This window comes from Corvus kubaryi, unplaced genomic scaffold, assembly GCF_017639235.1.
Source record: "Corvus kubaryi isolate FWS band 111438036 unplaced genomic scaffold, C.kubaryi_AGA036_p1.0 66, whole genome shotgun sequence".
Classification (NCBI taxonomy): Eukaryota; Metazoa; Chordata; class Aves; order Passeriformes; family Corvidae; genus Corvus; species Corvus kubaryi.
Window position 1 is genome coordinate 24,534,423 of NW_024582054.1, and position 17,769 is coordinate 24,552,191.

Sequence of the window (17,769 nt, forward strand, 5' to 3'; positions counted from 1 at the left end):
AAAGGAAAACTAGCATTATGCTAGTTAGTCTACCAAAACACAACGTACATGGTTTTCTTTCTGTCTAGAAATTAAAATGTTAAATATAATGGCTACTTATTAAAAGAATACTTTTAGCATTTCTTCCTCCAATAACCACTGAATACAATTATCAGAAACAAACAGTGAGACTGAAATAGTTTCATTTTATAGCCTGAAAAGTCCTCTGAAAACATTGGCTTGTGTTGAAGCATTTCTTAGAATAGTTCTTTAGATCCATCTGTCAAAGGAAGATATTTAAACAGGCATTGTTTATGTATTTATATATTATGGGCCTAAGTTGACAGCTTCCTCTGAAGTACATTTCCTGTGGTTTTCATTGCCCTTCTGAAACATAGATGATACCATGTAGGAACATTGCCTGGTACATTTATTTACTCTTTTTGGTTGATTAAATTCTCCACATCATACTTTCTAGGCTTATGTGCACCAGTATTTAGCAGTACCAACTCCTAAGTGTAATCACATTATCATCACTGACTCAGAAACCTTGTCATCCCCCTCCATCTTCTGTACTGGCATTTCCCTGCCAAAATTCTGTTTTCTTTCATATTCTCATCAAGTGCTGGTACCGTGTATCTTTCCAGCATTTTTTGTTCATAGATGGATGCAGCAGCGTGTCGTTACTTTCCTAAAAAGTGCTTGGGCTGGGCAGGATGGGGAGGAAGCTGGAAATTGCTGCCCATCAAAGACCTGCTTCTGTACCGTGGTGCAAGGGAGCATCATGACAGCATCCCTCTGGAGTGGAGCTGCACTATCAGCCCAAGCACATCACCTCACTTGAACTCCTACAGTATATAAAATGGGGAAAGAGGTTTTATTTTATTCAAGAACATCTCCATGAAAGGAGTTTAAAGTCATTTCACTGATTATGAAATCTCTGCCATTAAACACTTACTCAGGCAGAGTTAATGGGAAGATCCCCATTACAGCTTGAATATTCTTTCTCATAATAATAATGAAAAACCTGATACATATTATTACATTTTGAATGAAGGCTTCTATGCAGTAGGGTTTTAATGATCTCACTGTTGCCAAGTTTTTCTTTCAACATTCCAGTGGAACATTTTTACCAGACCTATTAGGTAATGCACACAACTTTCAGGCACAAATTCACTATCTCCAATTCAATGCCCTCATGCTGGACCTTGCCAATGTCACAGATGTTATTTTTCCATAAATTCCATCAACCATGGTCTGGAAGCTGTGGGCTTTGTTGTTCTGTTCATCACTGCTTCGTGTGCATTTGTTATAGCTGGTCATTACCCTTTAACAAAAATACTTCTGTTTCTCTTCTTTTTAAATAAAATTTCTGAAACAAATTGTAGAAAGATCCTACTCTGCTGTGGGCCAGTTCTGACCCTTTTGTAAGCATCAGAAACATCTTCAGATTTTAAGATGAGATAATGTGCATTGTCACAACCAGTGAACGAGAAGAATTTTTTTCCCCAAATCTCAGAACAAATCAGTTATAAAGACTTTGCATTGCTTACTTCGTGCTGGCTTCTTTCTTACAGGATAGTTCATATTTTGTTAGCTCAAAAGTGGAAGCTTTAAAATTTATGAATCTTTCAAGTGCTACGTTCCATAGGACATTAAGCACTTGATATTTTCCAAAGATTTGAGGCTTCCAGGGCCATAGTAAATATATTTGACTCCAAATCAGTTGCATGGAGGTCTTGCCCTAAGAAAAGACACAAACCTAATCAGTGACTGAAGTCTGGGCTGACACTCCAAACCTCAAATAAATGATTGCCCCAGAGCAATCTCAGTTGGGATGGGAGCCTGAGGGCACATAGAGGCTGCTGTCACTGTTTAAGTCTCCTGCTGCGAATCCTCTGCCAAGGAGCAACCAATTCATGTGTTATAGTGGATCCCTTGGTCATTCCTGTTTTATTGCCTTTCTTTCAGTATTGCTTAAGAAACAGTCCTTTACAAACCAGAAGATTAATGACATCACCTAATTGGTTTTGCTATCCTTAGAGATGATGGGCCAAATTAATCCCTGTTAGAGCTCCATTAATCTTTATGGATTTACACCCAAGATTAATTCATCCCCATGATACTAATCACTTGCTGTGTGGTCTGTGGAAAATCACTTAACTTTGCATGTGGGTTTTCCACCCCAGATGGAAAATGGGGGCAATAATTCTGAGTTCAGTGAAGAGAAATGCTCCAAACACTCCTAGGATTGGTTAAAATGTAAGACAGTTTATAATAAAATGCACATTTTATTTCTGAATGTTAGTTTCAGTTTGCACTTGTATTCTCACTTCTTAGTGAACCTTAGATAGAAACATTTCCCTGTGGGGTTATGGATGTGCCTCATATTTATAACCAAGAAAAGTCTTGGTACTGTAGAGCTTGGTGAGAATTTATGTGCTGATTATCCCAGACCTAGGGTGTCACCGCAGGTTTTACGGAAGTCACACGCTCATACCCAGAGGCAGAATTTGGCCTTTCTCATTTCTGCTCCATTTAGGCCAATTTCTACAGCTGTTCCCCAGTGAGAATCTCACTGAAGATAGCAGGAATTTTGCTTAAGTAAGGATTACAGGATTAATCCCCCTATCTCCAGTCATGTTTACTTTGGCAGTCATTTAGCTTGGAGATTTCCAAAGCTCCCTAGCTTAGGTTCTCTCCATTCTGCTCACAGATATACATCTAACTGCACCTCTCATGGCTTAAAGTAGCAATTGCATTTACCAGGAGGTTTCTATATTTGCAGAACAGTGTTCCGATAATGCCACCAATTAGATAAAATTGGGACTTCTCACATATAATAGAAAAGAAACTACTGATAAGGGTTGCAGCAATTTATTTTAGCTGGGATCCATGCTAGAGGTGAGTAACAAGCAATCCATCAGTCAGATGACAGAAAGTACACTTGAGTTTTACAACTCATTCTCTTTGAATAACCCCAGGCAGTATTACTCAACCAGAAAATATCGGTGTTGAAATCTGTTCTTCTCTATTTATGCATATTTAATGTGTTCAATTGTCTGTATTAGCAAACATGGGCATACTATAGCAAAGAATAGTATAATAAAGTAGTTAAAAGGTCAGTTGTTGCTGTCTTTTCTAAAGAGGAAGTATAGAGTAAGATTTAATAATCTTTGTAAAAAAATAAGGTGCAATGTCCAGTAAAGAAATAATTATAGGGTTTGGACATTTATTTGATACAGAAGCTTTGAGCAATATATAAATTGCTTTGTAAGTGCAAGTATTTTTCAGCCATGCATTTTATTTTACAGCCAGTATTAGTCATTTCTTCTTAGTTCTATATATATGAAACTGTTTTACCTCCTTACTGGAATTTGAATGGACATGCTAAATATACAGTGAAATCATCGTCAATTATTTATTTGAGTTGGCAAGGAAAAATATTTTTAAAGTTTAATGAAGCCAGCAGTATACACAGTTTCATGTTGCTGAGCAACAATACTGGTGGCCAGCATTTTTAAAGTAAGGGAATACAGTATAATCATGTTGATGCCTCAGGACTCCATTGTACCTCCCACAGTAAAACTCAGGGGAGTAGGATCAAAGGGTGCCTGGGACTGCATCAGCTCACTGCATTTCTCATGAAGAAGCAGCAGCTTGCAGGTCAGGAGGGGAAGCTTAGGAATAGTCCCCAAATTCCACAGGTCCCAGAAGGAAGGAAGCTCTCACCTCCTTCAGGGCAGAAATGATTGAAGGAGTTGAGTTAAATTGAAAGGGAAGCTTAAGAGGGATGCAGGAAAAAATTGAATGCTCGAGAGTAGTTGATCTGATGATTCTTGGAGTTCAAGGATAAAGAGTCATTAAACTAAGTAAAAGGCAGAACATAAATTTGATTAAAACAAAGGCTTTTGCACAATGCATAACTGACCCATGGGACTATGTCAGAGTGCTACTGAGGCCAAAACCATAAAGGATTCAGAGAATGGCTAGTGCTAATACAAGCCATGAAATCAGCACTAGCCGAAAGATGTAGAAGGTTTTTTTAAAAAGGGAAAAAAATTATTTATATAAATATATCTGCTTGAGTTTGTCTCTCATATATATATATGTGTGTGTATATATATGTGTGAGTACATATATATACACATACATATATATATGTGTGTGTGTGTAGATATATATATATTTGCTTCCTGGGACTAAATAACTAAAGAGGAAAACTGGGGAGGAAATTCTCCTGAGGACAAGATATTTAATAAATGCCTGTTATGTGGCAAGCTGAAGCCCATCAGGTACTGGGCCAGTCAGAGCAGAGGACTGGGTTAGCCTGGGAATTCTTGCTCATGCAGTGCTCTGTAGGGATGTCTCCCTGCAGGATGGCTCTCGCCTTGGGCTACTGCCTTTTTATTTGGGCCAAATCCCAATTTGGTGGGACGCGGGTCAGTGAGACAGGAGATTTCACACAGGGGCTTCCTGTGGCCTCTGTGGTTTCACAACTGAAAGGAGAAGGCTTTGCACTTGGAAAGGCCATGGAAGTAGCACGCTGACTTGACTGAGTCTGTCCAAACATGACCCTTACCGATAAACGCAGTTCCAGCCACATAGCAGCCCTGTGGAGAACGGAGCAGGATGAAAGGAGCAGAGAAGAGTGCTGCTGTTTCCTTCACCACCAGCTTCTGTTTCCCTCTGATAAAAGAGGGGCTGAAAATATGCAGCAACATGGCTCCTTATTTATTAATTGCATTCCCCAATAAAAAAACTGGTGCAAAGCAGCAGCAGATTCTCTTTGATTTGTGTGTATTTTTGAGAAGCGTACTCTGTGCCTACTGGGAATTATGTTTCTGAATGTTTCTTTTTCTGTGCTCTCTGAGTCATATTCCCATCATTCCTATACCTCACAATATTTTCCCATTGCCATAGAGACAGCCTGTGAGGAAAGCACAGCCGAGTAACTTCAGGTTTTTACTGAACCCGAAGTGCCTGCCAGACTGGACCTCTGCTTGAATTTATCTTACATCAAGAAGGTGATATGAAATAAGTAGTGCCTTTTCTTTTTGAGAGCTTCATAGTTCCTTCCAAAACAGAGATGATATTGTCACCTGTCTGATCTAAAACCCCTCTGATCTTAAATCTTCTGAGCAGGCCTGAGTCTGTAAGCAGCAGTGACTCCACACCTGAATTCTCAGAGAGCAGCTAAACAAATTGAATTGCAATAGTAAAGCCTGTACTGCTTGCTTGCATTTGTGCGTGTCCTCCTTTCCCCTTCCATTGAATTCCTTAATCTTAGAAAGAGTTTGGACTAAATCCGTGTTTCTGAACACCTCCCTCTGTTGGACACAGATCCAAATGCCACAGCTTTCTCAAATGTCACACTGTGATACCCAGGCAGAACGGCTAACCTGAGTTTTGTAAGTGAGAAGATATTATTTTAAACGTTGTGGTTTAGATTCAGAAATATATAAAAGATTAATATATTTTATTGTTTTAAAGGTGCGTCTTAGATAATGTAAAAGCCAAATTTCTCTTGTAGAAGCTACTTCTGTTAGCACTGTGAAGGGCAAGTACAGGAAATAGGTTGTCTAGCCTTCGAGGTTAATGATCATTTTGAGTGCCTTCATAGGAGATTGTGCCACTAAGAAATAAATCATATTAGATCTTCACTCTTTGTAAGGGAAAGGGAGGACAGAATGACTTTATGTGTAGGTGTGTGTGAATGCAGACAAAAGAGATACATAAATGCCTTTCATCTCATACAAGGGAATAATATAAACACATCCAACATTCAATTCTGTCCGTAGCAGTACTTTGTGATATGAAGACATATATAGGCTGAACTCACTTTAAAATATTTTCAGATCTGCAGATTACAGATGCTCAGGAGCATCAAAAGCCATGACAGCTCTCCTTTCCATAGGTGTACATGTTTGTCTGCTGAATAGCAAATAGTGGTTTTCAACTGAAAACAAATACTTCAGTCAGTGTGAATTGCCTTTCGACTTCATCAGCTTGTCCATACGAGCATTATAGGAGTGGATACAAAAAAGTGAACAGAGTAGAAAAATGAAATCCCAGGCATCCCACACACTGTCTGGGAAGCAGACAGTGAGGACACCTCAGTCCTAATGCCTGGTCAGGCTTTTGGCATTTCACTGTTGCAACTGTGATAGTGATTTTTTGCCAAGTTTTGACTTTGCTTTGTACCCACAAGAGTGAAAGAGGCATTAGCTCATTTTATAACAAGCACTTAGTGCACTGTGATTGCTTCATGTGGACCTGACCTGACACACACCAGTGGCTGTGAGAAGAAAGGCTGATTCTCCATCACTAGCCCCCAGAATAGTAGCACCATACATGAGTACTCAGTAAAGTGACTTGTTTTTTGGTATATCAACTTTATTTTCTGGTGTGATGTTAACTAAACTGTTTTCTTCATCACCTGCTCTTGGAGGTGGTAGAAATATATTACTAATGACTTAAATGGGGAAAAACTGATCTCCTCAGAACACACACACACACAAAATGGGACAATATTGTAATTTATATTCCAGCTTCCTAGCAACTGAAAGAGAATTTTCAAAGTGAATTGGAGTTATTTGAGGCACATCAGTCAATTACTTGTGAACCCATGTGAGGAGAGCAACAGCAAAGTGCCCACAGAAATTGGCCTGGAGCTACTTTTCCCCAGAAAGCTTAAGGGGTTAGGCAGTAACTCTCAGGAAACCTAGGCTGGAAAAGACCTTGAGAGTTCATGTAGTCAGTCTGATCCAAAGCAGGACCAGCTATGTCACATCAAACAGGACATACAGATCCCTGGAATGATTTCACAGGAGCTGTTACTTTCCTAGGCAACTTACCCCAGTGCTTTATTGCTCTTACAAATAGGAAAAGTTTTTTATTCTAATATCTAACCTGAATGAGAATCTTTGTTGATATTATTTTAACTGGACCTAATGTTCCAGCTGAAGCATTACCAGTGCTGAGTAGGGTGGGCAGATTTCTTCATACATTTTCAGGATTATTTATCCACTGTATTATATTGCTTGCCTTTTCCACTCTGCATAGCACAGCTGCATGTTTGGTTTGTGGTCTACCCCCAGTCAAGCTATTTCCTAACTGGTTATTACCCACCTTCCAGCAGATAATTCCTGTCTAAATGTAGCCCCTGGTACTGGTCCTTAGTACATTTTATCTTGCTTTTACAGATAATTCCTTCAAGCTGACAAGGTCTTTTAAAAAATTTGATCTGCCTGTTGACGAGTATACTTGCAGAGCTCTCAAACTGTGACCAGCACATTTATTGAGTATGTCTTCCGCTTCCTTTTTCAGCCACTAATGAAAATGTGGACTGTGGTGGGGTGGAAGATGTGCAGACTCATATTTCATACCTTTTTCCATTTTTTGTCACTGTTTAGGTATGGTTACCTCAACAGTCCTACACCTGTCCGAATGGGTGTAGCAGGGTCAGCAAGGCTGTGTTTCCTCATTTGCTTCTAGGAGTGTCATGAGTGTACAGAAAGCCTTATGGAAGCTGAGCTACATGACACAAATTCCCTTTCCCCCATCCACAGCACAATACAGGCATGGGAAGAACTAAGCTGGTTTGACAGACTTTGTTCTTACAATGAAAGCTGAATGCTACCCACTTCCCTTTTATTACCTAGGCACTCATGACATGTATGTCTAAAAAATCCTAAGTTTTGGAGCAGAAATTTAATTTAATTTAATCAACTGAACAATAATCTCCTACTCTTTTTTTCTCCAATTTAAAGTACAGGTCCCATGCTTTCCTACTTCTGATCCTCTGAAACATTAAACATCCAGTCACTCAGAGACTGAATCAGTCTGCCCTTTAAGCATCATAGGATGGTTAGCGAATTTAAAATAAAACATTGATTGCAGTACAGCTAAGAGATGGATCAAACTGCATAACTAATTGATCTTAGTAACTACCACCTATTTGCTAGATTAATTTTCAGCTGGAGCAGTTCCCCATCCAGATCTCTGCACGCCCTTACAAATCACTGTGACTGAGGGATGAAGGAAGGCAGTGAGGAGGTGGGAATGGAGGTGTAACTACATTTCTCAGCAACAGCATTGTCTTAACACGTTTGTTGAAATACAGCTTTAATGAAGACAGAAACAAAAAAGTCATCAATCACTTGTACTTTCCTCATGTCATCTGTCTTTAGTTGCCTTGCACCCCTGAGTACTGGACCAGCACTCTCATGGCCTCCTTCCTATGCACTTGTAGCATGACATCTTGTAACCTCACTGTCCCTGCTCAGATCTTATTTTGTGGATTTTTCTTCCTGATTTTACATGAACATACTTCTGCCATTCATCTATACTTATCCTGGACTGTTCAATCCCTTTCCACACACTTTCCTCTGGTCAGGTCAGAAAGGGGCTTGTGATGAAGCCAGGAGCTTTATTACTACATTTCCTCTCCTTCCCCTGCACTGGCAGAACTTGAGTTTCTGAGTTCCATGGAAAAACATGCAGAGATGGAAAAACTCTGGGTTTCAGTCTTCATATACCGTAATTCCTAATTTCACATGGAAGGAAATGGAGAATGAATGACAGAGCACACACTCTTCATCAGACAAAAGAAAAAACTAAAAAAATGCTAGATCATATCAAGGCTTTCCCTTAATTGTACTGCTTGAATATGAGGTAACTCCAAGCAGGACGTAGTTGACAGAGGACATGAGCAAAGAGAAAATTAAGTTTTTTTCTCCGGCCCTTCAGCAGTTCTGATCTGCTCAGCAGAGCTGAATATAAACAGATATTTTGCGCTGCTTCTGTCCTCTAATTGCATCATTTTCCACAAGTTCACATCTACAACAGCTGAAAATCATGAGTCACATGTATTCTTTTCCAGCATAAAGTATTATTTACTCCTTACTCTTGGATGGTCATCAAAAGATATTTAATGTCATTTATGAAGTTGGAAAAATGTCCCTTACCAGAGTCTCATGTGGGTTTTCCTCTAAAATATCTTACTTATCTGAAATGAATGCCATCAACTTCTTTGAAATGTCTTTATTTTCTTAATTTGTCATAAAATACTAAATTGCATCAGTATTGCAAAACTCTTTTTCCCCCGCTGAAATGACTGCTGAATACAAAAAATATCCACTGATGTCTTGAAATAAAAGATATTATGCACGTTTAAATCTGACAAATCTGGATCCAGAGTTTTGACTTTGCCAAAGGACTATTTAGTTGAATGGAGTCTCTGATGAACATTAAGCAGCTAGGTTATTTGTAATTAGTTCTGTGTGTAGTGCCACAAAGCTATATAACACTTTTTCTAATAAATAAAAAGGAATGAAACCAAGAATTCAGCTGAAGCTGATGGTGCTCTGTGAGGTTACACATGAAGAGCTGGCCCTTGACCTATTCTACCCATCCCTTAATTTAGGGAAACTCATTCACCTTAACATGGGAATCTTTGTCTGAAAGGATAGTTTGGGCAAAAGATGAAAAATTCTTCAGTGCAAGATTTCATGGCCAACACATTCATTAAACAGCTACTGATATGCAAAAGAGCTGTTTAAGAGGAAGAATGCAAAGGAAAAGGAAGCAGACCCCTGCATAACAGGATTGCAGGCTGATGTTTAGAGCAAGATCTTAGTTTGGACTGCATGGTGGTCACAGAGTGTCCCTTGGCAACTCCCAGCCCTTCATCAGCCAGCGCACACTGCAGGGATTTTATGTTCCTAATGGTCTCGTTCATGGCTGCATCTGCTTGTATAATTTTTGGCACAAAATACATTTTTTTCTTTTGAGATTGATTCTATTCTTTATTCCAGCATTTATTCTGTCAGAAAGTGGAGGGACAGTGAGGGGTTATCTGGCATCAAAAAGTTGAAAAGTCTTCTTGCCCTTTTTTTCTTGAATTATGACTGCTGATGACAAAATCCGTTTAGTTTTTCTTCTTTCACTTATCTGAAGCTCTGGTTTTCTCTTGCCTCTTTGAAAGCTTGAGAGAGAAATGTCAGGTGGTGAAATACTTAAGAATTAAAGGGCTGCATCAGGAAACATTTTTCAAATTAGGTAACTTGGTATCTGAAACAAACGTACGATTGTTCTTCATGGTTGGATGGCTGGCAGCCAGGCGGCAGGGCCTCGGCTGTCTCTCAGGGCTTCATTCAGACACTGTCATTATTGCCCCTATTACTTTTTCCTCCATCCAGGACTCTCTTGAATGCCACCACCAAAGAGAAGAATGCCACGCATGGCTTACCCTGAGGAGGATTAGTAATTCTACACCTTGCACTGGCTGGCAGAGGTGTTTTAAGAACAACCAGAATTCTTTCTCCAAAAGCCAAATATTTCATTACTGTATGGACCTGATCCTGCCATGTAAACCCTAATGCCTATTCAGTGAAGGCTTCTTTGGTTCAACCACTTCCTTTTTTGCATTTTATTTCTTACATTTTATATGTTCCAAGGAATTCAAAAGTGAAATTTATCTAAATTTCTGGATGTACTTGCTATAAACCTGCAGACAGAAATTACTTCAAAAAAACACATTTAACACAAAATTGCTTTGATCACATTGTGGGCCTTGGGTGATTGCACAGACCAGAACAAAAAAAAAAATTCTTCCAAGGCAAATTCTGTTCCAAAGTAAATAAAAAAGTTTAATTCAGAACTATAGTTACCCACAAAAATAAAAGCTACAGCCCATGCTGGAAATCAGTGTAAAGAAATGTCTAAAATTGTAGGAAAGGATTATTTCCTATTGCTTTTTTCTCCAGCCAGCCAAGTTTAGATTAGCTGATGGTTTAACTCTTTCCTTCCATCCCCAGGCTGTGTCTTGAGATCTTGAACTGGGAAAGCAGAAATAAGCTGAGGCAGCAAAAGCAGTGGAGGGATGAAGATCACGATGTAGGTGGTCTTGGGCACTGTAAGATATCAAAGGAACCTGCAAGTATAGTGGACTGAAATTCCTGCCTAGCCCTTGTAGGTCACACTGCAATCCACTCTCCTGTTCCTCCACCCACTCAAGGAAAGCTCATGGAAATTCAATGAGTTTGAACCAGTCGAGCTGGTATTGACCCCTGCAGAAATAACCCACACCACACAAACGAAATACTGTCTTCTTCCTTCCCCTACTTATTTTGGCATAATTAATATTGTATCTGGTAAAAGATACAGGGGGATGGATAAGCAAAACTTGAAGTTAAGTTAGTTGAAGTGGCAAACAGGCTTATGTGATGACAGGAGTTAAGATTACAGGTAAACTCTTTGCAGCTACTTCCTATGGCTTGTTTAATAGCACAAATTAGTTTTTCCAATAAATCACTCACTAAAAGCAAGCATAACATATGAAATCACTAGAAGAAATACAGTATTTTTTCCAGCTATCTCTCAGAAGATATTTGCCATCCTTAATTTTCTGTATCTGGGCAAATTTCCAGTAACATAACTGCAAATGTAGAAAGGGCCATAAATGAGATTGTCTAGCCCCTTCTAACATTAATATATTGAACCAACATGGTGTTTTGCCTTACTGGTACATTTTTATGTGTGCTTTGTAGTTTATGTGGCTGACAGTAAATTCTCCTGGTACGCATCAGTTCCCGTGAGATGCCCTTGATTGTGCTGGATCCCAAAAGCAATGAAACAGTGACATGGGAATGTGGGAAATTTGGGATATCAGGCCTGGTAAAGCACAAGTTTAAACCACCATCCTGCTGATCAGGGAATATAAAAAAGAGTGCTGAGATCCTTCGCTCTCATCACAGGCACTGTGGGTACCTGCAGAGGAGAGCGACTTCTTCCTCACAGTGCAGCTGATGTACCCTTTGGACATATATCCTGTTTGGTACTTCCAGGTTTTACATGTTCCTGTGAATTGTTACAGTCCAGTTAAAATTCTCATTCTAAAAAAGTGAACAGAATGGGTACTGTAGAACCACTTTGTTAAAAAATAGCAATTTTTGTGTACACCTTGAATTATCAACTTGCTATGCTGTTATTTAAATATAATTTAAAAGGAATATATCTACATTATAGCTTGCTCTAGTCTCATTCTTCTCTAATATAATTCAGAAGGCATAGATTTATGTAGCTGTGGCTTTGTAGAACCAAGATATTAAATTTTAACAAACTATTATTTAAATATATGCATAAAATAGATCTCTGGAACATATACTGTCACAGTAACATCTTTATAATCATAGCATAGAAATTAAAACAAAACAAATCACTTTTTCATACTGGCTGAAAGTATTTCCAAATACCTCCATTCCTGGGGCTGCCTGAGGTTCCAGTGGATGCAGGAAAGGTCCTTCTGCTGGGAGGGAATTCCCCCTGGGGAATGACACAAACCTGTAGGGATGATCCTGTGCCCTGAACGGTGAACTGGTGAACCTGTGCCAAAGCTATTGCACCTGAAACCAGAGATGCCCCTCTCACAGGAGGGCACATAGATATCAAAGAGCTCTGCTAGTAGAAGCTTTCAGCCTCTATTGAGGGCTGAAATAACCAAAAATAGGGTTGCAGAACTGAGTTAGAATTGAAAACTTCTAAGGAGTAATTTTGAAGAGTGGATGGATCATTTTGTGTCATGCCATCCATCATTGCGCCTCTTCACATCAATCTCACAAGTATTAATATCTCAGAAATGCTGTTCCCATCTGCAGATTGCAATGGAATATGGAACAGGAGTTGCATTCCTGCGTACCTGTAGTATATTTTGCTTCTCATCAGTTTCAAATCACAATGTCACAGCTGTGGATGTAGTAAGTCTGCACTCGGCCATTACATGCATTGATGTGCATTGAACTCAGAGTGTTAGGGGGCCTTGCAAAAATAAGAGTATTTCTACTGCAGTCACTGTGCTTGAAAGCATTTCATAACAAACCATATGAGTAGTATCTTCAGTGTTTACAGGCAGGGTATTCTCAGTAGACTCATATTGCAGTTAGTGCAATAACTGATAGTTATTCTGGTTTGATTCTGTCACAGACTTCCCAGCATGACTTCGGCTGTGTCATGTTTTTCTTCCCATTTTCCAAATAAGCAAATAAAGCCAACATTTATTTCGAAAAGGTGATGCAAGTCTGAAAGCATCAGTGTTTGCTGAGCAGCCTCCCATCTTTGAATAGGAAGAGTCAGAGATGTGGAAAGCATTATTCTTTTCATCTTCAAAGTCTTCTCTTTGTATTTACAAATTAACCAATCTGCAAAGCAATATTTCTTTTTTCCTGGGCAGTATGATTAAGACTATTGTTATTAATTATAGAGAAACTTCCGTAATTCAAATATATGTAGTTCAAAACAACATGATATATACAGACATATTGCAACATATTTTCATTTGGATTGTTAAACCTGCACAGATTTGATGGTTTCATCCTACATTTGTTATACTGTATTTTTAATGCGCTCAGACTGTGCTGGTATAATGGTGATCCTCCTCTTATACCCCATCTTTCCCACATGCATGAAGTCTGCTTTGTAGTGACATTCATGAAGCTCCCTGCTGTGGCTGAAACACTGGAGTCCTGCTACTTAGAATGAATGATTATTCCAGTGGTTGAAGTGTTCTCACAAAAGAGACTGGGCAGCAAGGCACTTCTTCCTTTTCTACACCACACTAGGAAAGGAAATCCTTATTTGAGCCTATGGTGGTATCCTGACAGCCAATACCTGGAGATAGTCTTAGCAATGAGAAAAAGGCACTTCTGAAGAATGAAGACAATTTATTCACTGCATGAAATTATCTTTAAAAACCCAAACATTCCTGCTGCTTTCTGAATAGAAAGGGTAAACAAATAAACAAATAAAAAAAAAATCAGTATAAATCAGGATTTCATCAGATTTTAGGAAGCCAAATCCAAAATTTAACCCCAGAGCCTCTCTCTGCTAAGTGCTGATCTCATCCTGCTAGTGCCTAAACCAGGCATCGGCTCTTCCTTCCCCAGGGCTCCTGCTGTGTGCAGCTTGCTCCTGCTGCTCCTGCTGCTGCTGCTCCTGCTGCTGCTGCTGCTGGGCATTGTGCTGCTCAGCCCAGGCGCCCAGCTTCTGTCAAAGCACTGTGTCCTCCAACACTGAGGCAGGGCACTGTGCCTGTGCTCTGATGCCAGCTTTCAGACCATCTAACTCTCAGTGCTGGTGATGAACAGCTGGAAAAGATGCCCATTCCTTCTGTTTTGAATGAGATGATTCAGGGGGAAACACACTTGTGTTTTGGATTGCAGTCTGGGCCCAGGCACCAAATGTTGCAGTGCTTCAGCTTTTTAATGGCTGAAGCTTCTGATTCACAGAGGAAAAGCAAATCTTGAACAAACAATTTAAAAGCTTCCAGGCTCAAGCAGAGACCAACTGCTGCATTAAGTAAGATTGTGTATGGTGAAACGGACTCTTACATGTTAAATGGAAACACAGTGAGCTACAGAAATGAGCTCAGCTCCCTTTGATCATTCTGCAGTAGATGTGACCTATCAAATGATTGCTAAAGAGCTTGAGGGGATCTTCAAAAGTTAGTCATGGTAAAATAGATACTATAATTATATCCACTGATAAATTTTAGCAAAACCAGCACATTTGCTGATGGTGTTAGATGCTTTGCCTGATGAAGATTTTTCCAGTTACAATGTATGTTCAATGTGCCCAGCAGCCATCCAAGCTTCCCTGATCTGTTCAGCAGACAGGCTTTGCACTGACCTGGAAGAAGAGCCCTCCAGCCTCTGTGGTGAACTGAGCCTTCACCTCCTGTAAACTCTACACAGGAGGGCTCACTGCACCTGATAGCATCAGCAGCTCTGCACAGCGGGCTTTGCCACTGACAGCCAAATCACAGCGTCCTTCCCTTAGCAAGTGCCATCACCTCATCCCCCACACAAGCCCGCTGGAAGCAGTGGCATCCAGCACAGACCCAGGGGGCGGCTATGAAGGGCAGACTGTCCAAGCTACCACACATGGTGAAAGCCTCCTGATCCTATTTTCAGGAAGGGATATGTGAAACATCAAAATTATCAGGAGTTGGACACTGATGATCCTAGTGAACCGCTCCCAACTCAGAATATTCTATGATTCTGTGATATTTGACTACAGCCTGTTAACAGGGAGTGAAAGCAAGTCTTTCTTGTCCTAAAATTGGAGTATATTTATTCCTGAAAATTCAGCACGGGATGGGTGAAAGCTTTTTTGTTCTCACTTAGCTAATAATCATTTGCATTACACTACTCAAGACAAACAAAACTTAAATAATTAGTTATAAAATACAACTTTCAAAAATGTAACATCATACCGTTTCTGACTGCCAGCAGTCAGTGTGCGCAAATGTACAGCAACAAATCCTCTCCAGATATACCAGCCCCACTGTACTGCTCAGGATGCCACATTCCCATCTATATGGTTTCACACTTGCCAAAGAACTGGCTTTGAACTGTACAAACGATGAAGGTTACAGTATACTGAAAAATGGTCAATTAAAAGTGTTTTTGTTGTTTCACCATACCAGAAGAATTCCCAGAGGCACATCAGTGCATCCTTCTAATCCATTGTCCCATTGTTCCCACAGCCAGACAGAATTTCTTTTTCATTTTGCACCTTGTGGTGCAGTTTAGTGTAATGAGATTGTAACATGTCTCAAAATCATTAAGTTATGAAAGTGTTTCCCTTTTCTAACCCTTGCCCTTAGAGTATAATGGCACCGTAACAGCATCTGGAGACTGGAGCTGAGACCATTTTCTGTCGCTTCTCTGAGCTGATTTGCAGCACGCTGAGCTGAAAGGCTCCACAGACACCTTCACCACTAATTTCAGTGGGTAATCTATAGTAAGGTTTTATATGTTGTATCTCTCTTTAAGGATGGATTAGATTTGAGTTTCTAAGAGACTTTTAATTTCTACTCTCTGAAATGGAGCTGCATTGCCTATTTCTGGCCTTTATCCTACTTTGGCAAATCTCATAAAAGTTACTGGGCATTTACTTCTCTTATCTTTGTAGCACTCTCACTGACAACACAGTTTTTACTACAAACATAATACTTTTAGATAGCATAGGTTTCATATATTTATTTTTCCAAACCTGCACATCTGAAGGAGGTATACGTTATTGACATCTTATGGCGAGCACACCTTTTGCCTCAAGATGGTGGAAAATGAGCATATTAAAACACTTCTCAACCTCAAAAATAATAACCAAATTATAGCAATAATGTTTTAACATGAAAGAAATTCTAAGTCAAAATTTTTACTGAAAATGAGCTTCATTTTTCTATTGTTGCAACTCATCTGCCAAAAATTCCATACATGTCTTTCTGTGTGTGTACAATGTTTTAGAATAATATAGGATGTCTGAAATGTTCGATGGCTTATGAATGAAAAGGTCATGAGAAAACCTAAGGGCTCTGTGTTAATTTTAAGGATGAGAAAGAATCATGACTCATTTAAAACACTGAGAAAACCTATATGCTTTTGTATTTTTGAAGTAATTTTCTATTATTTTTTGATCTCTGGGTTTGGGTTTTTTTAAATATTTAATTAAAGTACCACAATTTTTCTGTTATTTATAGCCCACAGCTATAAAGTGCAGTCGTTTTTGTCTGATACAAGTTAAGCACATCAGGCTGAGTAAGTACTTGTGCTGGAGATGACTTCAACTCTACCAATATTGGCACTGGCAATTCAGGAGGGAGCACTTTTCACTCCACTTTAACATGGAACTGATATCTCTGCCTAATTTTATAGCATACTTTTGTGTTAGCACTGCCATGGTTTAGTGGTTGGTGAAAAGACTCACATATACCAAACCCACACCCATAAATGGATCCACATGATGGAACTGCCCTGCAAAAAGCTCCTGAAAGGACTGAGGCCTGAAGACATGATGTGTTAAGTGCCTCGGCATTTTTCAAGATGAAAGGTGCTATAGATATGCAATGTGCTATTTCCCTTGTACCCCTCGAGGAGCTTGAAATAAAAATATATTTCAGTCACTGGATACTTCAACATCCCTTAGCACAGAAATTGAAGCCCAAAATGTATCAAATAACTTTTCAATATTACTAGCCCCCAGTTTTGGACCATTACCTTTGTCTCACCACGAATGGACATTATGAACATACCTGGATAAAATATGTAAAACAGTTAAAGCTATTTTAGTATCCTGTATTGGGAAAGCGTATCACTCTTCAAACTACATAGTTTAAACTATATAAAATGGCATAAGGAATAAAAGTGTGTATAATTCTTTTTGGTTTTGTAAGAGAGTATCAATTACAATGTTATCGTGACAGCTCCACACTGTAGCCAGGAGAATCGCCATTGAAATCAGTGGAGGGCAGAAGGTGCAATTACAGGCATGCTGTTGCTTCAGTGGAAGAAACGAGAGGAGCCTCAGATAAGGCAGCCGAGGGATGCTGAGGCTGTGTGCGCGGGGCTCCCCGGCTGCACAGCTGCCACCGCAAAACCCCTGCCCCGCATTCAGGGACGCTCCGGCCCTAACTGTGTCCGTGGCCGTACTCCGGGTTAACTCCGGGGTCACCGGCGGGCACATCCCGCCGCAGGGCCGGGCGGTGTCTCTGCTCCACCTCGGCCCGATCGGGACACCCGGTGGTGCCGGGACACCCGGTGGTGCCGGGCCCCGCGGTCAGGCGGCCGCAGAGCCCCGGGCGCGGCAGCGGGACCGCGGCTCGCCCTTCTCTCAGCCGCGGCCCGCTGCCGGCGGGGCTGCTGAGGAGAGATGGCCGCGCTGGCCGAAAGACGCGGCTCCTCGCTCGCCCTGCCGCCCCGGGGTCCCCCCCCCCCCCCGGGCCCCGCCGTG

The 17,769-nt window shown here is 40.3% G+C and overlaps 1 protein-coding gene across 7 annotated transcripts in view; it reads left to right on the plus strand.

The window, feature by feature from the left end:
* The window catches only part of EML1 (EMAP like 1), a 122,670-nt gene that overhangs the window by 24,508 nt on the left and 80,393 nt on the right, over positions 1 to 17,769 (plus strand). The gene's annotated exons all lie outside the window — the stretch shown is intronic.